Source organism: Triturus cristatus, chromosome 8 (genome assembly GCF_964204655.1).
Source record: "Triturus cristatus chromosome 8, aTriCri1.1, whole genome shotgun sequence".
NCBI lineage: Eukaryota > Metazoa > Chordata > Amphibia > Caudata > Salamandridae > Triturus > Triturus cristatus.
In genome coordinates this window covers 531,741,161-531,767,636 of record NC_140591.1, presented here as the reverse complement: position 1 = coordinate 531,767,636, position 26,476 = coordinate 531,741,161, and positions in this window count along the sequence as shown.

The following is a 26,476-nucleotide window of genomic DNA, read 5'->3' as shown; positions in this document are numbered from 1 at the left end:
AGGAATCAGGGAGCGATATTATTGTGGTGGCAGGTGAAGAACAGGGAGGCATTTCTAGCCTTGTCTCCAGTAGTGCAGTCACTGCAGTGGTAACGCCCACATCCTCCTCAGTAACATCAGAGTGGCACCGCAGTAAGAGCCATACTCAGAGTGTGGGTGAGACACCAAGGCGACCGGCGAGTACCTCAATGAGACAATCTGTGTCGTTGAGCCTTAGTGGGTTAATGGCACCACTAAGGAAAGTAAGCCAGCCTACCATTGACAGCATGTTTAGGTTGGAGGGGCAGTTCCAACGCAACCACCCAACGGCACGATTGTACAATGCGAAGCTGGCTAAAATGTTAGCGCTGGACCTTCTTCCTTTTTCATTTGTGGAAGGGGTGGGTTTCCTTGAATTTGTGTCTGCCATCTGCCCGAAATGGAAAGTTCCAAGCCGGTCCTATTTCGCAAGAATTGCTGTTCCGGCACTACATCATGATGTGCTGGAATTGGTTGGACAAGCTTTGCAAAAGAGTGCTGTGCACAATATCCACCTGACAACAGACATGTGGACCAGTTGCCAAGCCACAGATTACATGTGTATCACTGCACACTGGATCTCTTTTGTGGGGGTTAAAGATCAACTATCTGCACGAGGTGTTGTTGACACAGCTGCAATTTTTGAAGGTACTCGGAAACATGCAACTGTAGCCATGTTCGCCATGGAGAAATCTCATACGGCTGAAAACATTTTAGAAGAGTTTCGCACCAAGGTTTTGGAATGGCTGCAGCCCAGAGGGCTTGGTATTGGTTTTGTTGCCACAGACAATGGCAGTAATGTACTTAAGGCCATGGAACTTGGTTCCTATTTCAGGGTTCCGTGTTTGGCACACTGCATAAACATTATAGTGCAAGACTTTCTGAAAAAAGAACCCATAGTAAGCAATTTACTGTCCATCTGCCGAAGAATATGCACTCATTTCAGCCATTCTTTTAAAGCTCGGAAGCAGCTGAGGATCCTCCAACGTGAGCGTAGGGTGCCAGTCAAGGCACTCATCCAGGAGGTGGCAACACGTTGGAACTCAACGTATTACATGCTTGATCGTCTGTACGAACAGCACAGGTCACTCAATGATTATGTCTGGTACAGAAGCAGTGATGCTAGTGTTAAAGGCATGACCCTTCAGAGGGAGCAATGGACCCTAATTCAATGCCTCACTGAGATGCTGTCTCCTTTTGAGGTCTTCACACGTGAAGTCAGCAAGGAGGACTGTACAATGGGCCAAGCTATCCCATTGTTGCAAATCCTAGAGCATGAGCTGAATAATGTGTCTGAATCCTACAAAGGTGTAGAGGACAGAAGGCAAGCCCATGACTTGGTGGAGAGCTTATCCAGGCGCTTATCAGAAAATGTAAGGATACAAAATAAAATTTTGTCACAAGAACATTACATTTGTGCCACAATTCTGGATCCACGTGCAAAATTAGGACTATTCCGTTCTTTTTCCGACACTGATGTTGCCCGCTACAAAAGTTGTATAGCTGAAGCAGCCATCAAGTTTGAAAACGAAGGGCTGCTAATTAAAAGCCCGCCACATCAACCCACAACAAGTACTGATACTGAAGCAGGCCATGCAGAATCAAGTGCAACTTCGTCGGCTGAGGGCAGTGCGGTTGGCTCACAATCGCAACACTCACCATCACCATCGACTACAAAAACAATAACTGGATCATTCTGCCGAGTACAATCATTATCAGATTGGTATGTAAAGATGGGCCTTAAGCACAGTGCTGATGCACAGAAAAAACAGCACAAAAGCTTACCAGCAGCAACCCTGAACATTGAGCGGATGGTCCAGGCCTATCTGGACGACCCAACAGAGGTGTACGTTGATCAAAACCCAGTGCAGTATTGGCATAGGAAAAGGTCTGAATGGCCACAGCTCAGCAGGCTGGCGATAAGCTATCTGCCTTGCCCTGTCGCAAGTGTCTCTTCCGAACGTGTTTTCAGTGCTGCAGGTTCCATTGTAACCTTGAGAAGGACCAGTCTATCTCCCAAAAACGTGGAGAGGTTAACAATGATCAAAATGAATCAGCACTTCATACCACCGAATTACACAATGCATGAATCAACAGAGGAAGATGAGGACAGCGGCTCAGGTGACGGAAGTATTGTGTCAGATGATTACCTACTACTGGAAGATCCCCCAGAGTTTGAGGACGAGCTATACTTCCCTGACAATTAGGCTCGCACTTACTGTCTTCCTCCCTTTTTTCCCCCTTTGTTTGTGTCTATTGTTCCGGTTATAAACTTGTGAATCGCAACCAATGCATTATCACCGTCTTCTAATCTTCTAATTTAAGATACAAGTTTCAGGTGTCTGCCATTTGACACTACAGTCCTCAGAATCCAGCTCCTCCGCTCGATCATACTGCATCTCCTGGTCAATTCCATTTCCCTCATGAATGATGATTGGATGATGGTAACAACAAATTCAAACTTTCCTCGTCCTTCCAAAACAAGTGGACCATGAATCTGATGACTTCTATAGCTATCCTCCTTCAGAGCCGAGAGAGACTGGCCATTAACTGAAAATAAGATGCAACAGGTAATGATTGATGCCATGCATTGTCCGCAGAAAAGCAGACTGAGTGATGTAGATTTTGTTGTGTGTGTTGCGCATGAATGAATTGATGTAATTGTGCACTGCCACTAATCAACATTCTACAGAACACACTAATTTTCCTCTTCTGGCAAACAAGAAATGTGTACTTCTCCTGCATCTTGGTGATACATTGCTTTTAATTCAATACAGGAAGGGGACTCACTCAATCTGCGCAATGCAAATGACTGTGACTTAACAGCACCGTCCATCATGATGATGGCGAAAGAGACGGCCTGCAGCGTTAACGAGATGAGATGCAACAGGTAATGATTGATGCCATGCATTGGCCGCAGAATAGCAGACTGAATGATGTAGATTTTGTGGTGTGTTGCGCATGAATTGATGTAATTGTGCACTGCCACTAATCAACTTTCTACAGAACACACTAGTAATTACTAACTTTCCTCTTCTGGCAAACAAGAAATGTGTACTTCTCCTGCATCTTGGTGATACATTGCTTTTAATTCAATACAGGAAGGGGACTCACTCAATCTGCGCAATGCAAATGACTGTGACTTAACAGCACCGTCCGTCATGATGATGGCGAAAGAGACGGCCTGCAGCGTTAACGAGATGAGATGCAACAGGTAATGATTGATGCCATGCATTGGCCGCAGAATAGCAGACTGAATGATGTAGATTTTGTGATGTGTTGCGCATGAATTGATGTAATTGTGCACTGCCACTAATCAACTTTCTACAGAACACACTAGTAATTACTAATTTTCCTCTTCTGGCAAACAAGAAATGTGTACTTCTCCTGCATCTTGGTGATACATTGCTTTTAATTCAATACAGGAAGGGGACTCACTCAATCTGCGCAATGCAAATGACTGTGACTTAACAGCACCGTCCGTCATGATGATGGCGAAAGAGACGGCCTGCAGCGTTAACGAGATGAGATGCAACAGGTAATGATTGATGCCATGCATTGGCCGCAGAATAGCAGACTGAATGATGTAGATTTTGTGGTGTGTTGCGCATGAATTGATGTAATTGTGCACTGCCACTAATCAACTTTCTACAGAACACACTAGTAATTACTAATTTTCCCCTTCTGGCAAACAAGAAATGTGTACTTCTCTCCTGCATCTTGGTGATACATTGCTTTTAATTCAATACAGGAAGGGGACTCACTCAATCTGCGCAATGCAAATGACTGTGACTTAACAGCACCGTCCGTCATGATGATGGCGAAAGAGACGGCCCGTTAACATAAGATGAGAAGTAACAGGTAATAAGTGATGATAATTAATGGCATGCATTGGACACCTGACTCTGAGCTATTGGTCTTTGTGTTTGCGTTGTTTGTTGTGCACAAAGTGATGTCAAAGTGTACTAGTGTTAATCTATCTTTCTGTACACAATAAAGAATGACTCAAGTCAGTAATATTTATATTTCTACTCTTGTTGTGTTATAAAAATTACACTTGTACTGCAGGCCGATCTTCAGTCAGTAGAAGTATCAGAGCTGATGATGAAGTCAGGAGGATGTTTCATGAGTGGCATAAAACGGAAAAGCCTAAAGGTAAACACGTGAACCACAACCACAGCACACCCAAATGTCTGTGTAGAAGTTGAATAGAGTGTAGCGGTGGGATGACTGCAGTGCATTGATTTTACTAACTTTAACTGTAAAATGCTATGTCTGGAATGGATAATGTGCTTTGCGTTTGTCCAACTCTTTGAGAGAAAAAAAAAAAGGACTCTAAAGTGTTAACGTAGGATGTGCTAATGGTAAGCACTGTGGGCCTGATCTCTCCTGTTACTGTTGAAGGTCTATGCTGGAAACAAACTACAGTAGAGATGATGCATATGCATACATGCCACCTCGGAAAGTGTTCTTGTTGCACTACACCATCACTTGAGCATTTGTTTTCACTTTCTTTCTGAATATCCCCTTTGGTTTTCAATCTAAAATTACAGGCCGGGCCTTGTCCAAAACTTTGTAAAACATTACAATGCATATTAATTACCTTACCAATCAATCACCTTTTTATTCCAGCCGGGCAGTGGCGAGTGGTGAGGCGACACACCCAAGATTGATGGACGAGAGGAGCAAGAGGAATGCCGAGATGCAAAAAACCAGTCCACATTTTTGACCAGGATAAGACAGTAACAGTATCCACTTTTCACTTCTTTTAAATAATTTGATTAATATCTTGTATACATTCTTTACAACAGTGTGTTCTTGGAGTTGTTGTTATCAATCATCATTACGTTTGCTCTGTGTTTACGATTCTTCACTACCAATATTTTAAATTTCTATTTGCTATCTGTTAAAGTATTAAGGCCGGAACAGAACAAGAAATAGAAGTGTATGTAATCCGGGTCTCATCATGCATGCATTTCCTTTTTTATACCTTAACATATGGAATGGATATGGTATGGTAGTCTTCAATGATTGTCATTTGTTTGTCTATGTATGCATACTGTTTTTCTATGTCAAACCTTTCCCAAAATCCCCCTTCCCATCCAATCAACGGACCCTAACCCTCTTCCCCCGGGCTGTGTGACTTATTGTCGAGGTGTAACTAAATTAAATGTACACCAATACTTAATCACACACTTGCTGGGGCGGATGTGGTGAAAGCAACACTACTTCAATTTCAATGCAGAGCGATGATCTTCTTCTGCTTGCCCACCCATGAGTAGGATATTTCACAGGTTATTTTATTTAACAAAGGAACATATACCTCAGCATGAATTGCCGGCATTGATTGGATTTGTTTGTTGTCATTCCTCATATACAGCACTAACTGTTAGACTGTAGGCATAGCCAAGTCGACAAAACTATAGTTTGTAACTCTGTCTAGTAGGCTATCCTCATAATAACCAGCATTCAGTTTTTTTGTCAAATATTTGAGCATATAATTGTTGCTCGGTAAATTCTGTGATGTACTTCATTCAACTACTCCTCTAACAGTCTCTCAAAGGCGATTGACTATCTCCTTTTCTTTTTTTGGAAATGCTGCCACCCTGCCAGTGTATACTACTACTACTATACTACCACCACCACCCCAATCATGGCATGTATGAAAAAGGAAACCATCTTCACCATGCAGCCAGTGCTGTGCCACAGTTGGACATAAACATCAAGTACCGGTAAGAGAGAAGTTTGGGGGAGGCAGAATCAATAATGGACATGGTGTCAATGATGTCAGTTTCAAACACCACTCCAAAGAATGCATAGTAGGACCAGTCAATGAGTGAGGTGTGTCGCATCTATCTGTTTGTGTCTTATACAGTCAGCAAATTATTGAAATCAAACACACGCTATGGGCGGCCATGCACCAGCAAAGAAACAGTGTGATGTAAAACAGTTACCCCACCTACAAAACATTAACAACATTGCATGTAACATAGAAAAATATATTTAATTGACCCTAACAAATAAACTAAACCCACAAAAGCTAACCCACCCACCTCCCTAACCCCAACGACTGTCCATAGAAATAGAGAACGCCCAAACGAGTGAAGAACGAACAGGAATTAAAAAAGGGGCAGTGACAGGGACTAACTGGTGGGGCGGGACTGGAGGAGGACATGAATCTGGTCCTCTAAATGGGCGACGCGGCGTCTAAGGCCGCGGCAGTTGCAGCCACAGTGGGGGGGGGCACCGGAGATGGCACGGTGGCGGCGGGCAGCCGCCAGACGGTGGCGCCGTACCGCTGGAGGGCGGTGGCTGGGGCCCGGGGCACTGGAGGAGGCTTGAATTGCTGCTGCAGTCTCCTCCTCCTCCTCGGCTAGGACCACCAGCCGCCGGTATTCATGCTGGATTGCCTCCAGCTTCCGGCGCCGTGCCTTGGCGGCCAACTCCTTCCGGTTGATTTTTGGAGTAGCTGTGTATCAAAAAGAAAAAGCAAGACAATTGTAAAATATAGTCTTAATAAAACAGTAGGACAAGGTAATTATTTACACACATAGTGGCATGGTAGAGTAGCACTATAAAATAAAGCACAGTAGTACATAACATTTTAAATGTCGCCCGTCCTTCTTCCTTCCACCTGTCTTACACTTTTTAGTTGAACAGTGCACCAGGTGCTCTTCTCCATAAAACTTTCAAAGCGGAGTTGAAATCAGATAGATGAGGCCATTGGTTACTCAATACTCTGGCTCCTAGTCCTATACCAATTAAAGGGAATTCTAGTCTTCTAGTTCACTCTTCAAACGTCCCCAAGAACTCATACTTACTTACGACATCGGATAGCGGGCGGACTTTGTCCGCCCGCCATCCGACTGCTAAAAAAGGGTGGGGGTCCCGTGGGGACAATTAATTAGGATGATGCACCCGGCACAGTGGCGGGCGCACCCTGTTATTTTAAATTTAAATTCTGGTTGGCTTTGCTGAAAGCAATGCTAAAATGTTGTGCTGCTTTTCCAAGCACAACATGACGGGCCTCGCACGGAGCCTGTCACGTTTTGCTTTGAAAGTCGGGGGGGTACCATAGCATCGGTAGGTACCCTCCATGGGGGCCCCCAAGCATACTCTGCAATGTGTGCATGCCTTTCCGTGGCGGACGGTAATGCCGCCACGCAAAGGCATTCCAAAATGCAGATTATATGGCTGCCGGTGTGGTGAGAGAGACACCACCGCCATATTGAACCCTTTTCCGCCTAGACATGTCTGAATATTTTCTACAGGGATGGCGGGAGGTTTGCCCCTGCTGTGACGGCAGTGAATTCCAGCCAGCCCAGCGGGGGCAATACGCCCACCATCCTAATGGGGCCCTAATTCACAACTTTACAGTATACATATACATACAGTACACCTTTGCAGTGAGTGTGCTGTCAAGTTCAACAATAGTTAAAGATTATGAATCTAACTTACCACCGCCTGCCACTGGTGCTGCCACTCCCCCTCCGTTGCTATCTGCAACTGCCGCATCCTCGCCCTCTGCGTCGCCTTTGCTGGCCCCAGCAATGGTGGTCGGTAGTGCGCCTAGAAAACATTACACATTTATTAGGCAACATATACACCTCCCCCCTATTGATCAGTAGCAAGGTTGAAAAATGAGTTAATACTAACATAAATCGCTAGTACAAATCAGGTAGTAGTAGAGTAGACACTAAGTTATATGATCATTGTAGCATTTGCTTGATTAGCCCTAGCCATGCACATGTGACGTTACCTTTACCTTGCAGCTTCTTAAGACACCTTTGAGCCCACATGACCTGCCTCACACTGCTACTGTCTAGTCTACGCGCTGCGTACAGGCGGTCAACAAACATTAACAAGCCACTTTTTTAGGAAGAACTGGTGTACTACTGTTACTGTTAGTCCATATTGCTTATCCATAGATGCTACACTTTTTGGCACGGCTGAGAAATGCTTGCAAGTTGCAATATACTAACGCACACCATTTCTTTTTTCGCATTACAGACGCAAGATTCGCTTCTACGAACCAGAGCTTCTGAACGATGCACCAACTACCAGTACTAGGTTCTTCTGAGGTGAGGGGTCCCTTCACTCACATCTTCATTTATAAATGTATATAAACTAAATTGCTATGGGATGGTGGTGCTGCCTTCCACCACTTCAGTTATCATGATTTAATTCCCAACTGTATAAGTGTAACAATGTATATTGTTTTAATGTTATTGATTTGCCGGTTGGTGCTGCTAAGAAAACAGTGTACAGACCTTCTCAAATCGAAATAAAAATTTGAAACTTACATAGACTTTGTGGTATTTGGTGTGGAGTGGACTAACTTACACGATTGAGCAAATTAAAGTAAGGGTGTGCATGTGAATAGCTTCCACGACAGAGGTTGCGTGTGTTAATGTTCTGGGTTGTCTACTTGTTGGTTATCTTGGGGGGAGGGTTCCGAGACCTAATAGGTATGACAAGACAGTACTATAGTCAAGCAGTGGAATTGTGGTGGGTGCGGAATTTCTGATTGAGGTGTGCAAGGAAGGTCCAACCTACCATCACCAACATCCTATTTTCTGGTGCAAATGTATGTGCAAGATCCCTACAACAGTTGTATGTCCTATAGGGTATCATATCAAAATATTAAGAAATCTGGTAGGGCTGTTGCTGTGAATTTTCAAAGCCTAAACATCAACAAGAGTAAAAAGTAGTACAAGACAACAACCCAACGGATTGTATGAGCTACTGGTGAATATGAGTTTTATATTACAACCTTTCACAAAGAGTGGCACTGGCCAACTGGGCAAGACTAGCTACTACAGTACAGACAGACAAACTGATAGTATGTAGTAGTACTCAGTCATCATAGCGGAGGCAGGGATAAGCTTTTTGAAACCGTACAGATCGAAGGATAATTGGTGGTAAAAAAATAGCATTTGGAAACACACTATAGTTCGGGAGAAATGGGGCAGTAAAAGTTATGGAATAAGAAATATTATTAAAAACAAGAAGACTTACTGGGGCCAGCAGAGGAGCCCTCAGCGGTGTCCTCCTCGTGGTGTTCCTGTCCCGCCGACTGCCCAGTCCCTGCCCGTCTGCCCCTGGGTGCTGATGAACAGGAAAGATATAAGAAAGAGACAAACATTGATGGATGGTGTCAACTTAAGCAAATACAATATTTTTCAACAACGGTCAAAAAACACTTATGTAAACAATTGCAATAACTACATTGACCGATCTCATCTGGTCAACATGTAATATCGGGGGATTCGCAGTTCGACTACTTAAGTTACTATTTATCAACAGTAATCCATTCTTCCATTCTGATTCCAGAAAACTAAGTTACAAGTAAGCCTAAGAATTAGTACAACGTACCACCCAACCTAGCCCACCTATTCCAGGCATGCCAATTGTACATTAAGTATGCATTTCGACTGTATTCCTCAACAATGTGTATGATCCAATCATGGAGGACACATGAACATGACTACATTTTTTGTATACACCAAATTTTGGTTTGATTGATGCTGATCTGCTACTGCTAAGTAACTGCAAAGCCTACCTCCACTCATTGAACAAACTAGAAAGGTTCTAAAGACTGGCGTACTAGCAGCACGTCATGTAACTGAGTGAGGGGGGCATCACGCATACCACTAACCAATTAGAAGCTCATACAAAGTACCTAAACCTATGTATCAATCCGCCCCTATCTATTAGTGACAGGACAAAGTAAGGAGTGGACGTGAGTCACTGTAGCATTACGTAACTTAATTTCTCTAAAATAAACTCGTAAAGAATCACGCTAAGCAAGCGCAAACGGAAAGCTGCAAACAAGTAAGATTAGTAGTAGCGCAGAAGAGCACCTGTGTCATAATCACAGAAGACTTTTAAACGTTATTAACCTGGAATGTATTGCAAGCAGCAACATTCTAGCTGGTTGGAAGGAAAAAAAGATATTCGCAATATATAACATAGAGCAGAAGAACAGACACAAAGTTGTAATAATTAAATAGGTACTCACCAAGCCCCGGGACCTCCACTCCTAGCAGGTCCAGCAGGTCCTGCTCACGGTCCAGGATGTCAGACCACCGGTGCGTCAGCTGTGCCTGGGTGCGCCGGACCCCAGAGATGCGCGACACTGCCCGGTGCACCTTTCCCCACCGCTGCCGACGCTCCCGGAGGCCGCACCCGGACCCAGGCCTGCCACCTGCTGCCAGGGTTGAGGGGAGGTGGCGCTGCACAAAGAAAATTAGTGCAGCCAACTCCGCCTCCCCAAATAAGGCCCGTGCATGCACCCCTTGTGGGCGCCGCCTTCCGCAAGGAAGGCGGTCGTGGCTCTGGCTGCGCCGGCGAACAGCCCTGCCCTTGGACATGGTTCTGGGGACGGGGCGGGAAAGAAAAGGTAAAATAAATAAAGGAGTAAAGGAAATAAATAGCGGGCAATACAAAGAGAAAAAGTAGCTAAAAAACAAAAAAAAAGTACACAAAAACCAAAAATATAGAGGCAGGAAAATAGTTAGAGAAATAATAAGTAATAAAGATCCAAAAAAAGTGGCTATAAACAAAGGATTGAAAAGATTTAGGGAGGATTGAAAATCAGGCCCCAGAACCATGCAATAGAGTGGAAAACAAGATGGCCGCGCCCGTTGCGACCACGTGCGCAAGTTCGCGCGATATTTTCTCCCTGAGCAAGCAAAAAGCAACGCGATCAAGTAAAAGCGATCGCGAACAGGAAATATCGACCGCGAACATGCATTGCGCGACCCGGAACAGGAAGTAAACAACGCCAGAGGGCGGGACAAGTGAAAACAAGATGGCCGCTCCCGTGAGCGACCGCATGGGTAAGTTGGCGACCCGCGAACACGCAAAAAATACCGCAAACAGGCGGCAAAAAAACTTCCGCATCTTCGCGATATTTCCGGCGTGTTTGCGGAGATTTTCTGCATTCTCGCGATAATTTGCGGAGGTTAATTCCGCACATTCCGCCCACCCCTAGTTCTGGACCACTGAGTGAAGATCCTCATGGACAATGAATTATTGAAAATTAAGCTGCAATAGCCATGAATGAGGTGGAAAGTGCAATGGAACAAGCGGGACAGGAAAATGTTGATTTCAAACACTTTGGGGCCGATTCTGATTCCGGTGGCAAATCGTACCGACTGACACGGACCCTGAACGAATACCGACAGACACGGACCGGCACCGTACGACCCACGCAGTACGATGCAACGCGTGCGAATTACAACCGACACGTACGGAATACAAGCCGTACGACCGAGCCGTAGGGAAAACAGTGATTTGGCCGGAAAACCGGCACGAGTTGCACCGACCGACACGTACCTGGAATGAACCCAACCGACACGTACCCGCGATGTTCATTCCGCACAGTACGATGCAATGCATGTAAACCCAGACCGACTCACATGGAGCCCAAGCTGCATGACCGTCACGCACGTAAAACAGGGAGCCCAAGCAATAGAGATCTCCGCGGCCGACGCATATGAAACACAGAAGAAAGTCAACATGAACGAGCCGGAGAAGCCCGCACGAACCAACATCAGCGTCCGTCTCGGTCAGAAGAACGTCTCCTTGATGCCTAGAAAAAATACAAAAAAAGGACCAAACAAGCAATTACAAAGCCAATAAATATAAAAATAAAAAACCTGGAACAAAGACACATCTACAACTTCACCTATATAAAGGACATCAATCATGATCCTTTGCAAATAGGAGACAACAGCCAGCAGCAAACACCATCACACAGCAACCACAGACACACTCACAACTCACCCATCACACAACTCTCACACCATTAGCACCTTACCAAAAGCACACACACATACAGCTAGCAAAACCAACACTAACCCACCCTCACTTGCACCCTGACACACACATCACTCACCACCACCACCCATCACCATGCCCCCAAAGAAGAATCCAAAGATCACAGATGATGAGTTAGAAGTGCTGGTAGACGAGATCATCAGAGTAGAGCCACATTTGTTTAGTACATTGGTCCAAAGGACCCCCATGTCACAGAAAACAAAGATGTGGGTGAGGATTTTGGACAAGGTGAACGCACAAGCACCAACGTTGCGCACAAACGACGATATCCAGAACAGGTGGCATGAAGTGTGCAGGAGGGTCAAGAAACTCATCGAGAAAGATCACGCCTTGAGTCAGCGCACTGGCGGTGGCCCTCATGCCAAACCAGTCTACTTCAGGACCTGGGAGGAGAAGGTGCGGGACATCCTACCACCAGAGAGCATCCATGGTCTAGCAGACATACCAGATCCTGGTGAGTACACAAACAACATACTCAATATTGTGTGGCAAGGGGACAGTGAATCCATGCACTGTTAGCAAAGCCACAGTAACCAATAGATACTCATCCCAAGATGTGTATGCTAGTCAGACAAGCACAATACATGCCATCTCATAGTGACTTGGAACTGTGCCATGACATGTACCAACCTACAAACAAATAGAGCAAGGCAGTGGCACAAAGCCAAATAAAAACTGTCAGACAGTTTGCCCCCACAAACACACTACCTCACAGTGCAGCTGACTGATAGGAAGGAATAGTGGGTATGCAGGTGAAGTGAGTGTAGCCAAAAGCATGATGGGGTTTGTAGTCACAGATAATGCTCCCCCTCAAAACTGGCCCATCAAGACCTCTCCGAACCATGCCCACATCACAGAGAGTGGAAAATGACTGACAGGATGGCTGACACTGGCTCATGCTGTGAGGACCATAAGGCCCTGGTAGGGCTTGTGCGCCAATCAGAAGCAGGACACCACTGACTGGCATCCTGAAAGACAACTTGCACTCCCTCCAATGGAAACACGTTTCATGGTGGGATGTCTGGCTCGGTGGGAAGGAGGACTGACAGCACTGACCATACTTACCAGCATGTAGAGACTAGGCCTGGGCAAAACTTCCGTTCCGTTCGCGGAATTTGCGATAATTTGGCATTTCCGCGTTCCGCGGAGAGCGCGGAAATGTCAAAATTTCCGCATTCCGCAGCTTTGCGATAATTTGGTTCTTGCTCACGCTGTAAAATAATACATTCTCGCGCGCGCGCGATCGCCTTACCTGAATCCCCGCGTTCGCCGACAAGTTTTCCCGATCCGGTCGCGTTCTCCATGGGATGTTGTATTGTTTTAGCCATTTGTGCTGTCTCGCGACAGTTCGCGTCCGCAGTGACGTCATGCGTCGCGCGATCACGTCTTTCTTCTCGCGATCATGCACCGCGAGACAACTGAAAACAAGATGGCCGTGCCCGCGAGCAACCGCAGGGGTAAGTTAGCGACCCGCAACCATGCAGAAAATATCGCGAACGGGCGGGAAAAAAACTTCCGCATCTTCGCGATATTTCCGCTTGTTTGAGGAGATTTTTAACATTTTCGCGATAATTTGCGAAAGTCGCTTTCGCAAATTCCGCCCACCCCTAGTAGAGACACACACCCCCTCAACACAAACTCCACACAACTCACCGGGTAGAATGCATTGACTCACACCTCAGTGAAATATCAGCAAAAGATACACCGTACTGGGTGCTGCTGTGTGAAGCACAGGGGCTCTCTTTGGACTTGTAGCCAAACAAACACAAGGACTTCACAGTCCGCCATCTTGCCATTGCTGTCACACCCCTCACAGGGAAGCAGAGTCAAGAGGAAGGGAGTATGGGCATGCTGGGAAGAGGGGTGTAGCCAAGAACCTGATGGGAGTTGCAGTCACAGACAATCCCCAGCCACCCACATGGCCCATCAAGCTCACACTGAACCATGCTCACCTCACAGGGAGTGGGAATAGACTGACAAGATGTCTGACACGGGGCCTGAGAAATGATGCGGCTGACAATCACACATATGCACTGGCCAAACAAAACCTGGTCGCACACACAGCCATTGCAACCATATGTTCAAAATCATTGTCTGGGGATGCAGTGTCCAGGGGTGCCCCCTGGCCGGGCCGGGGAGGTGTGTCTTGCAGATGACAAGTGTGGAGAGCCATATATGGTACATTGCACAAAACACACAGGAACTCACATATACATCATTGACAGGGGACATCTGACAGTGAATGGAATGGACACACCAATATAGCCGACACCATAGAATGTTCGCATTCACACTCGGTGCTGTTGTGAGCTGCATTCCACTCCTACATCATGCTGAAATATATGCATCCTTCACACAACACACCACTCACTGACATAGACACTGTAGACACAAGGTCTAACCTGGACTGCATTGGAGGAGACATTCTACTCACAGCAGCCAAACTGCAACACACACACCACCAGCCCTCACTGTCATGAGCATTGAAAAGCCAGAGTGCTGCCTTGCCCAATCCATGTCACCATGGAGAACATTGACACGTCAAATCACATATGCACGTACAAAACTGATTAACGATGGTGACATCATCACTTGTATGAAATGAGATGGGAACTAGGAACACTGCAAAAAAACACTTCCTCCAAAGAGATCACAGGCATACCGGACTGTGACCATGTCATACCAATACACCAATGTGGCACACAAAGACTAGCAAACTCTGCTACCACAAATGCCCCAATAGTACAACATATCCTCAGTGGAATAGCACGTATGTCCTTGTTAAAGCTCACATGTGTACAGGGATGACACACCTGTGTCAGCAACGTGATGGCCCTTGAGTAGTAATGGTCATGTACAGACAAATCTATACATGAGCTGGGCATGCACACACTTCAACATGCACATTTAAATGTTTCATTTTGGCTGGGCAATGTGCAACAACTATATCAATCTCTGTCCGTGACAACCCTGGACAAAGCAGCGTACAAGCAGGCATCCGTTTGTACCATATAAAATGTCATGTTTGTGAACCATCGATGCCTGTAGAAACCTAACTTACATTGTGTGTCTCTTCCAAACACAGGTGGTGATGGGAACACAGCACCAAATGAAGAGGAGTCCCAGTCCCAGACTCTGGTGGACACAGCTCTCTGGTTTGAATCTGTCTCTGTCCTCTGACGACGGACAACCTGAAACCTCCGGTGTGAGTCATCATGCAGCACCAGAAGCACCAACATCTGCACCCCTGTACCCATGCCTCCAGCATCTGGAAACAGACAGGGCAACCCCGCCAACACTGACAGACCAAGACCACAGAACACCGACAGAACAGGGACACAGGACCCCCCGGAAGCTACAGACAACACCACCAGCAACACCACCCAAGGGGTCCAAGTGTCACCTGTGCATGCCACCGCTGGTCCTGCCCGTGTGGATAGGGGTGCTGGGAGCTGTGGGAGGCAGAGGGCACGCCCTGCAAAGGGGTCTGGACTGAATGATGACCCCCAACTGGCACGTATCATAGATGCATACCAGGATAGCACCGGCGGATTTGGCCAGGTAGTGTGGATCCTCAAGGACATACAACAGGAGCAGGCTGCCCACCATGCCCGCATGGAGGCAAAGTGGGATGCTCTTACTGCGGTGCATCGGGACATACTCCAATGCCTCTGCCAGATCAGCACAAACACGTACACACCTCCCTGTGTGACCCACACATCTGTTGTCACACCATCTGCCAGTGCCACAGGGAGGGACAAGGACTCTGGCGGAGAGTCCCCTGCACCGCAGAGGCCTGCACCTGAGGATCCCCCCCAAGAAGAAGAGGGTCGTCCCATGAAAGACATGTGAGATGCAGATGTCTCTGCACATCCCCCAGGGCCTCTAAACCTGTTCTGGACAATGTTCATTGTGCGCAACCCATTCACCATGTCGTATCTGACACAACTCGCCCACATGACATGGAGAGTTCATGTTGGTCCAATGTAGCAGATCACTGTGCACTTTACTCTGGACATTTCATCTACCAACACTTCCAACTCTACTGTGAACTTTGGATTCAAAACCCAACGTACAGCACCCACCATCCTGTGCACTATCCTCACACATGTTCATAAATAAACTCACCAGTACACCATACTTGCCTCTGTTGTGATTCGAACTTGTCATGTGTCATGGAGATGTTGATCTGCTAAACAACACAGTGCATGGCAAATACTACAACAATGTGACCACTGTTATGTGAGTCATGGTAATGTGACACATGTGAGGGAGACACACCACTATGGTACCACAACACATACTCACCATGTCGTTGTTACTCATCCCACAGAATGATGTTGACCTGAAACACATTGGTAATCACATACACAACACCTATCCACAGTCAGTGGTAACAAGTCCACAGGTGAGGTAAGCAAATGTCACTCAGATGTGGGAAGACAGACAACGCACCTAACAAAGCATAGCACAGGTTCATTACACATCAGCAACATGTTTATTCTAAAATAGTTGTAAGGTAATTGTACGCTACAGTGGACACAGTCACAAAGTGTCTGAGAATTGAAGTCCAGGAGTGTGTGGCACATCACTTGATGGGAATTGACTACTCCCACACTGGTGTTGGATTCTGGGTTTTGGGGGGTCAGTGTTAACCAAACAACAGGCAAAGTATCATGGGAAGGACAGACACAGTCAAAAGCACAGCATAACAGGAGAGAAATGCAATACACATGCACAAAACATGTCACAAGAAACCTACACAGAAACAAGTTAGCAGTACTACACTATTGTGGAGTACAGACCACCGGAATGGACACATCACTGCACGCATCTAGTCAAGTGTCACACAGACACACTCAGACAGCAGCAGAGCAGCCACAACATATTTCAGGCTAACTCCATACATTGAAATAACAACCCTGTAAACTCACATTCAGGTGAAGAAGTTGTTGATGAGCTGTGTGCGTACGTCACCCTCATCATCATCATCACTGGCCTCGTGTCCCAGGCCTGGATCCTTCACAGGTGGCGGAGGCTGGTCATCGTCATCCTGGATGAGAGGCAGCTTCTTCCGCACTGCCATGTTGTGTAGCATGCAGCATACAAGGATAATTTTGCACACCTTTGCAAGGTCATATGGGAGGGCCCCTCCTGTCTTGTCCAGGCAGCGGAAGCAGCTTTTCAGGAGACCAAATGTCCGCTCAATCACCCTCCTGCTCCGACCATGTGCCTCATTGTAGCACATCTCGACCAGTGTCACAGGGTTCCAGAGGGGTATTAGCAAGCACAGCATGTTGGGGTATCCAGAGTCACCTACACACAAACAATTGAACAATTAGCTGAGTTTTGAAGGAGGGTGGAATACAACATTGCCAAACACACACAATGGTAAACAGTCAGTACAAACCGACAAGCCAGGCACGCTGGTCTGGCATCTGTGACATCAGCGTTGCAATGCGACTACTCCTCATGATGTAGGCATTATGCGCAGAACCGGTGAAACATGCACCCACATGTGTGATCCACATGTCTGCAAGACATACCACCAGAGCATTGATGGAATGGAAATGTTTCCTGTTCCGGTATGCCTGCTCATGTGCCTGTGGTGGTATCAGGGCCACATGTGTACCATCAATAGATCCGATGACGTTCGGTATCCTCCCCAGTGTATAAAAGGCATCGTTTACTTCAGGGAGTTGACCTGGGCTAGGGAACTTGATGTACAGGTCAAGGAAATGCAACATCCCCTCCAAGACATTGCGTAGCACACGACTAAACATAGTTTGCAACATACCACCAGCAGTAGCCACAGTGTACTGGAAGGTACCAGTAGCAAAGAAGTGCAGGGCTGCCATCACCTTCACCTCTGGGGTCAGTGCTGTACGGTATGTCCGGCCAGGTAGCAGATGTGGCACCAACTGCTCCACCAACTCCTCAATCATTGGCCTGGTGAAGCGGTACCGTCGGATGCAGTCGCGTTCCTGCATGGTTTCAAGGTCTGGAAACGGTCTATGGACAGCTGGTGCCCTGCAGAACATAGATGCACAAAGGACGATTGTCGGTTCATTCACCCATGTACCTATGACCAGGCAAAATTTCACATGATACATGACAATACACAATGTACTGAGGTGTGTGCTGTTGGGCATGGACACATATGTCACCTACATGGCCATCACCTCACATCTCAAGTCCACATGTCCACATAAGTCCCATGTAGTGCAATGGCCAATCATTGGGCTGTGTCACCCTACCTATGTACTGCTGTGAAATTACAAACACACACCACAGTGACAAGTGAGGCCTGATGTCTCCCAGGCATCACAGATCTTTGCCATGCAGATACCCAGGGTCACTGTATTGCCACATGGACACTGGCATGACATGGCATATCATGTACACGCCACAAGGCAACCGTGAGTCCCACAGGTAGTATCCACTGTTGTCTCTGCAGGTCCTACATGTACGTCTCGTAGACACACGCACAACATCAATGTTGATGCACAAACCACATGGATGTGGAGACTGTCTCCTATTGGGCATATTTGATCAGCCACATGAGAGACACAACATGCACATAGACTGTGGGTGTACATCAGAATTGTGGCTACAGGTCTCACTGTGACGTACATGCCATCACCCCCAGGACTCAGGGTGTATGTGACATGTCCTAAACATATCCAACCTGCATCTCATGACTCATGCCCATAACTGTACAGTTGCACATCACAGTGGTAATGTGCACAATGCACAAAGGATTCTGTCCCCATGAACATGTGCACAGCCTGGGAGTGACTGCACAAAAGTGCCACACAACAAACCAAATCTTGCTCCCTCCCAACACACAGGGAATGCAGCCTTACATGCCATGGTACACTGTGTGGCCAATGCTGTAGTGTGGTAGGTGTGCACCTTAGTCCCTGGCAAGTAATTGTGTGTTGAAGCCGTCAAATAGTCACACCAATGAGGTCCGACGCGGGTGACAATGCGTATGCATTATACAGTTCATGACCGAGCCGTGTGTACGCTTTGCCATTGACTGCAATGAGGCCCGATGCAGGTGACAATGCGTATGCATTGCACAATTCATGACCGAGCCGTGCGTATGCTTTGCCATTGACTGCAATGAGGTCCGACGCGGGTGACAATGCGTACGCATTGCACAGTTCATGACCGAGCCGTGCGTAAACTTTGTCATTTACTGCAATGAGGCCCGACGCGGGTGACAATGCATAAGCATTGCACAGTTCATGACCGAGCCGTGTGTACGCTTTGCCATTGACTGCAATGAGGCCTGACGCGGGTGACTATCATGCATACGCGTCGGGTAGGCATGGTCTGAGACCGGCGTACGCCTTGGCCATTGAATCGTATGGATATAGGTGCATGTGTATTTTCAAACTATGCATTGTACAGTCAGTTGACTGAGCCGGGCGCACCCATTGGCTCTGGACTGTCATGGAGACGGATGCAGATTCAAAACTTATACGAGTTGTGCGCTGGAAATTCAGTTGAATGCCTACAACAATGTTGCAATTCCTTGGGTTTTATGAAGGTGAAGATTTGAATGATGCGGAAGACGTGCACGAGTCGTACATTTCCATGGATTGGCCAGATTCATAGAATGCAACTGTGTTGGACCTATCACTTGGGACACATGGCACAGATTATGCCTCTGCAGCACAGATATAAGGCTGTCCCCCAGGGAGCTCACTTGCCTGCACTACATGCTACTGGACCACATCCCTGCCACCACTGCTGCTGTCTCTGCATCCTCTCGCTACTGCTATGGCACGTACTCTGGAGAGGGCCCCAGCCTTCACTGAGGAGGAGAACCAGGCCCTGCTGGATGAGCGCCTTCGACAGTACAGCAAGCTGTATGGGAAACCAGGGGAGCAGGTGAGTGTACAGTCCACTGCCTTCCTAATTGTGCATGTTGTCTGACTAGCAGTACTAGCAGTGTGTACACCAGTGGCAAGCATACTTACTGAGTACTTTCATCCCCCAAAGTGTGTAGGTACATGTAATGAACAGGTGTTCTGCAGCTAAAGTGCATTTGTGCAAGCTTCAACTTCCCAGGTATTGTTAACATGTCAGACATGCAGTGCTTTTGTCCTTTTCCATGGGTGCACTTCCTGTGTAACTCATTATCCTTTGTGATGATGACATGTATATCCAACTGTGTGCAGCACAAATCTGGGGCATGTGTGTTAATGGACTTTTAACCTCACAGGATGATGCGCACCAGAAGCAGGATATATGGCTGACCATCGCCCGGGCAGTTCGATCGGTGGGGGTCTACAAGTGCCGGATCTCCGACTGCCAGAAGAGGTGGCAGGACCTTTGGGGCTGGACCCGGAGGATCGCAAGGGTCCAGCTGAAGGTGTCGCCTCCTCGCAGGAGGGGCGGACACTGGACCTTGACCCCCCACATGCCCCGGATACTGGCGGTGGTCTTCCCGGACCTGGATGGGCAGCTGAAGGCCAGACAGCAGCAAGGAGGGTGTAAGTCCATGCCTAATCTGTGTACTATGTCTGACATGCTAATTACAGTCTTTTGGCCTGGTCACACTTCCACATTACGTAGGTCTTTTAGTTCAATACTCATGTCCCTCAATTGTGTGATGCACCCTCCTCATCTGATCCATAGGTGTTGACCCTACAGTCTGTTGCTTGTGTCACTAGGGCACTGTGTCCCTGCATTCAGCTATGCTTCAGCTTCCGGACAGCATCTGTTGCCGTGTCTCTGTTGTGTGTTTCATGCGTGGGTCAATTGTTTACACAATGCCTGAGATCTGACATGTGATCTGTGTGTGCCCTTGATATCTGTTACAATTGCTGGTCTGACTCGCCACATGTGGCTGGGGTATTTCAAACAAACACATGCAGCAGGGGACGTCAATTTGTGTGCCTCAGGCGTATGTATGTCAAGTGTATCACATTTGCTTAGCCAACTGACTACTGTCCAGGGCTAAACACTGTTTCATGTAGACCTGGGCAGTCATGCCTACTCAAGGGCATTTAGAAACACTCTGTAATCCCACTCCTGTGTATCAACTTACAGGTTGTGCTTAGTGACATGTGCCTTCAGTTGTCTGCCTCTGTGTCACTGTGGTGTGGCTTCCTTTTATGTACAACTGGGGTGTTCATGAGTTTGAGGGTCAGCAGGACATCTGAGATGTGACTATGAGAGACAAGACCAGTGTGACATATAGGTGTGTGATCACTTGACAGTGCACAATGGTGTATGCAACTGTGCACTTCAGGCAGCTGGGTTACATGCTCAGCAGACTGTGATGTGCTAATGTACAGGGAGTTGTGTTCGCAGATACTCAAATGTCTGATTTGTATGATGTGGGGTCTTCTGGGTCAGGGATATGTTGTTTGCAGGGGATGGGCAAGTGCACTTGTCAGCTGCAGAGTTTACTTTACCCCTGGGCTATGATTGTGACACAGTGCATACTGTTGTTGTCTGGATGCCCTGCTCCAGTGACAGGAGACAGTGTTGACTGACTTTCCAGGCATGCCAGTGCCATGGCATTTAACTTGCTATGAGTGATCCTGCATTGTGTTCAAGTGTGCCCCAGACACCCCATTGTGGCATTGACTATCAGGACATGAGAACATCATAGTGTGTGTTGCTGGCATGCATCACAAGCATGTGAAATGAGACTCTACCCATCCCTTCATCCTGACATCTGTACTGAGTCAGTGGCAAGAGATGTGATGTGTGTATAGTGACATACTCCTACATGTTCACTTGCATGTCCAACAAATGTGTGGGTGGTGCATGTCAGCACATTGGGGTATTAGCATCCAACATGCAACAGGGGTGCAAGTCCAGGAGGGATATGAGTGCCATGGTTGATGGTGAGACTGACAATTGGGTTATTCTAAACAGTGTTGGCACTTTGAGCTGTGTTCAGCTGATGATGCCAGGGCTTGCCCTGTGATGTGATGTACTCACTGTGGTGTGTGCAGTCGGTGCAGGTGACTGATGTTGTTCTCTTACTTCCTATTCCTATCCAGATACATCCACGGCCACAGGAGGGGACATCTCCATAGACTAGGAGGAGCCACAGAGCCTGACAGGGACAGAAGGAGAGGAGTCAGGGGGACCCAGTGGCACGGAGGGCGAGTGGAGCCACACAGAGGAGTCGTCAGCACCATCACCCCCAGCTGAGGGCCCAAGCAGCTCTGAGGATGACTCCCTTGTGGAGGCGAGTGTCAGCACCCACCAAACCCCAGCTAGTGAGGCTGTACCCGCCACCCGCACCACCATCACCACCATCACCACCATCCCATGGCTCCCATCCCAGAGGTCCCTGTAGGCTCCCATGTTCGTGAGCATGTCTCCTTTGTGAAAGGCACAGCACCCCCTGCCCCTGTGTCCCTTGCTGCCCTGAGTGAGGAGTCTGTGTACTTACTTAGACAGATCCATGTAGGGCAGACGTCGATGCTGAAGGTCCTCCATGCACACACAAGTCTGTTAACACAACTGGTGTCGTTCATGCAGGGCATTTCATCGGCATGACTGCCCTACAGAGGACCAATCAGTCCATGGCCTCCTCCCTGATGACAGCAGTGTCCCTCCTCCAACAGTCCCGCACCCCTCCTATCCCTGCACCACCAACGATTCATAGCAGCCTACCTGTCCCAAGCACAGAATCACCTGCACATACTCACAGAGTCACAGACACGGGCAGCACACAAACACCCAAACCAAGGTCTAGACGTGCACACAAGCAAGCGCAGGGGACTGATACCACACTCACAGGGGCTGGTTTGCAGACACACACACACACACAGTCATCCACAACCACTCCGCAGTCCTCAGAAAGCTCTCCATCCCTGCCCCTTCCCTTGCCTCACCTGCAACCCCTTCTCCCCAGAAGCTCTTCCTCTGTGACCTTGGTCTCTACCCCACCGACCTGGCAGATCCTGATTAGAAGGGGAAGAGGAAGTCCCCACACACAGAGGGGAGTGCCCCTCATACCTGGACACCCTCCCCCAGGCACAGTCAGACTAGGACCCCCACCTGCAAGTCCCCCCGGAGCCAGAAGAGCAAGACCCCCCGCCACCATGCAGCTCCAAGCCAAGTCTCCGTCCTCCATCCCCCAGGCCACCACTCCAGAGGTCCCCCTCTCCACTCCCCTCCCCGGGTTCCCCCACCCACAGATACACCATCCCCAAAATGCTAAGGCCCTCCCCCTACCACTTGCTCCTCCACACCTGGTCAGACGGTTAGTGCCACTGATGTGGGGACCGTCCATGTGGTCCATGCAATATGTATCCTATTCTGCTAGTTATCCATATCATCCTTTGTAGCTAACTGGGTGTGTCATGATTAACAATTTGAGGACACTCTGTAAACATTTCATTTGCATGGTCACATCTGTGGCTTGCACACATGCACATATGATGTGCTTCCCATTGTCCAATTTGTCTATTTCCCTGACTGTGGGCGCATTGCCACTGGACATGTAGGTTTGGGCATCATTGGTGTAGGAGCAACTGGGTCCTCTGTGCAACTTGCTGGACATATGTATTGAGTATGTGCAGATTACTTAAGGGACACTGTCGTACCCAGGCTGTTGTGACCAGAGCCTTCATCGTGTGGTAACTGATGGCTGACTGACCAAGTGTTCTGCTGACATGACTGAGACCTGCTGTGGCTATGTTTGGCACAGCTGAGCTTCCACTGGAGTTGAGTCCCCTCAAGTAAGTGTGTTGGTCCATGGCATTGCCTGGGCCCATGTTGTGTGTTGTGTGGGCATGTGTGTGTGTGTCCACATCCCTTTTCATACACAGGCAGTGTTCCCTTGATATGTTCCTGTTGTTGATGCTTGCTCAGTGGTACCGTGTTCATCCCACAACTTTGCCATGGGCTACCAGATGTGTGGGTGCATGACACACTACTGTTAGTTGGTGTTTCATCATTGGGATTTGTCTGTTCTGAGTGGTGATGATGTTGTCAGACGCAGATGGGACACAGTCAGGGGTCCCCGAGGCACTTGTTTGTTCGCAATATCATGATCTTGTCCCTAGGTGGTACCTTTCAGTGATTGAGATATGTGTAGGTGTGTGTGACTGCTCCCACTTGTCCGGTTCAGGGCTGCAATGTCTGCAGGTATCAGCATGTGTGCCTTGTGGTTCTCCTGGCTTCTGCATTGTCCTGGGACTGTGGCAGGTATTCAGAAGGTTACGTGAGCTTTGACGTCATGGCCATGTACCTCATACTGTACAGTATGTCTGTCATTCACGAGGGTTGTACACTGTCCTTGTGTGATGAGTCTGTGAACCTTGGTTCCTCCCAACATTACTGTGTTTGTCATGGTTGCATGTGCAATGTCACCTGTCCATGTGGGCTTCACAGATGCACATTGGTGCAGTTCAGGGTGTGTGGTGTTGAGGGTGGACTGATGTAAATGGTTGCATGGATGGGCCCCTAGCTCCCGTTTGTCCATGGATGACAGGCCATGCTGAGTGATTTGTGTTTGTGTATGTGTGATGTATGTGGCACAGGACACATGTCAGTTTGTACGACATCTACCTTTGTCAGCACAGTGGACGTGTCATGCATGCTTGTGTCACCCCAATGTCTGGTCCCTTGGAGTAGTGCTGTTGTGTGTCAGTCTCTTGCTGTGTTGGTTGCTGTTCATTCCATCTTGTGTCACATGTGTCTGTTGTGCTCCCTCTCATCTCACAATGCCTGATTGCCCACTAAGGGGGAACCATTGATGGTTTACTTTTTGTATGGCACTGTGTCCACATCTGTCTCACTGTGGTTCAGCCCCCCTCATGTGTTGTGTAGTTGTTTGGGGATACTGAGATACACACACACACACACATGTTGTGTCAGATGTGCAGTGTGAGGTTGCCTGTTTGTGTTTGTGCATCTGCACCAGTGCATTGGTATTGGTTTTGGGGGACATTGTCTGGATGTTGTTTTTGTGATTTTCCCTACTGTCCCTTTGAGTAATATCACATCCTTCTGCACATTCATCTTGGTTGTTAGGTGCCATTGCTGGCATGGAATGGGAGTTTGTGACCTGACACCTACAGTCTACACAGGTTGTTTTGATTTGTGTGTCTATTTTCGAGATGTGTGTATGCTTTGTGATGGTCACTTCTGCTTTTGTGTCATTGTACACTGTATGCATTGTCAGCCCCCATGGGTGATGCTTGTCTGCACATGGCCGAGAGTATGTTAGGTTTTCACAGCACTGTTAGCCTCACCACATCTCTGTCGGTATGGGACACAACCACTACTTTGCTCCAAAAGTGTTTCATGTATTGGGACCAGAAATAATACATGCTGTTTGGCATTTGCCTATTTGACCATGATGACACTTACCTTTTGGTCACTGTGATGAAGGGGGTTTTGGACCCTATCACCACAATGCTCAACATTTGCTGCAGTTTGGAAGCACACACTTAACTTTTGTTCTACACAGTGAGGGGGTGTTATTTTTACATTGACACTGTGCTAGTGATGCTTGCCTTGTGTGGAGGCCACACTCAGCTTTTGGTCACATGTGATGGTAGTTACATTGTATGTTCGAAATCATAATCACTGTTGTGGACATTTGTCACAGACTACACACTGTTGTCATGATGTTAGGAGGATGTATTTTGCTGACATACCTAATGTTGGTGTATGGTGGATGTGTGGTACATCACCCATCCTATGAGTGGGGGTGGCATTAGTGATGGGCAACATAAGCCCTATGGGTGGGGGTGGCAGTAGTGATGGGCAACATAAGTCCTATGAGTGGGGGTGGCAGGAGTGCTGGGCAACAGGTCCCCTATGGGTGGGGGTGGCAGTAGTGATGGGCAACATAAGTCCTATGAGTTGGGGTGGCAGGAGAGCAGGGCAACAGGTCCCCTATGGGTGGGGGTGGCAGGAGTGATGGGCAACATAAGCCCTATGAGTAGGGGTTGCAGGAGTGATGGGCAACAGGTCCCCGATGAGTGGCAGTAGTGATGGGCAACAGGTCCCCTATGGGTGGGGGTGGCAGTAGTGATGGGCAACAGGTCCCCTATGGGTGGGGGTGGCAGTAGTGATGGGCAACATAAGCTCTATGGGTGGGGGTGGCAGGAGTGCTGGGCCACATAAGCCCTATTGGTGGGGTGGCAGGAGTGCTGGGCAACAGGTCCCCTATGGGTGGGGGTGGCAGTAGTGCTGGGCAACAGGTCCCCTATGGTTGGGGGTGCCAGTAGTGATGGGCAACATAAGCCCTATGGGTGGGGGTGGTAGTGGTGCTCGCCATGCAAACCCTATGGTGGCATGTTGCTTGTGGCCAGGATATGGATCCTCTGGGTATGTGTGACATTTGGCGGGTATGTGTTGTTTGTTTGTGTGGTGGGTGTCTGACTTACCGTCTGCGCCGTCCGTGTTGGTTCCTGATCCGGTCATAGATGTACAGTACTGGTATTACCTGCGCGATGGGATTCATGATGTGCTCGTCTCGTACACGCTGCTTGTTGCTCCGTCTCGCACCCGTTGCTTGCTGGGCCATCTCGTAGCTGTGGATTGAGTTGTGGCGCGAATCGTACCTGATATGCTTCTTTTCCGCATGCTCTGACGTGCTGTACGTGGCGACCCATTC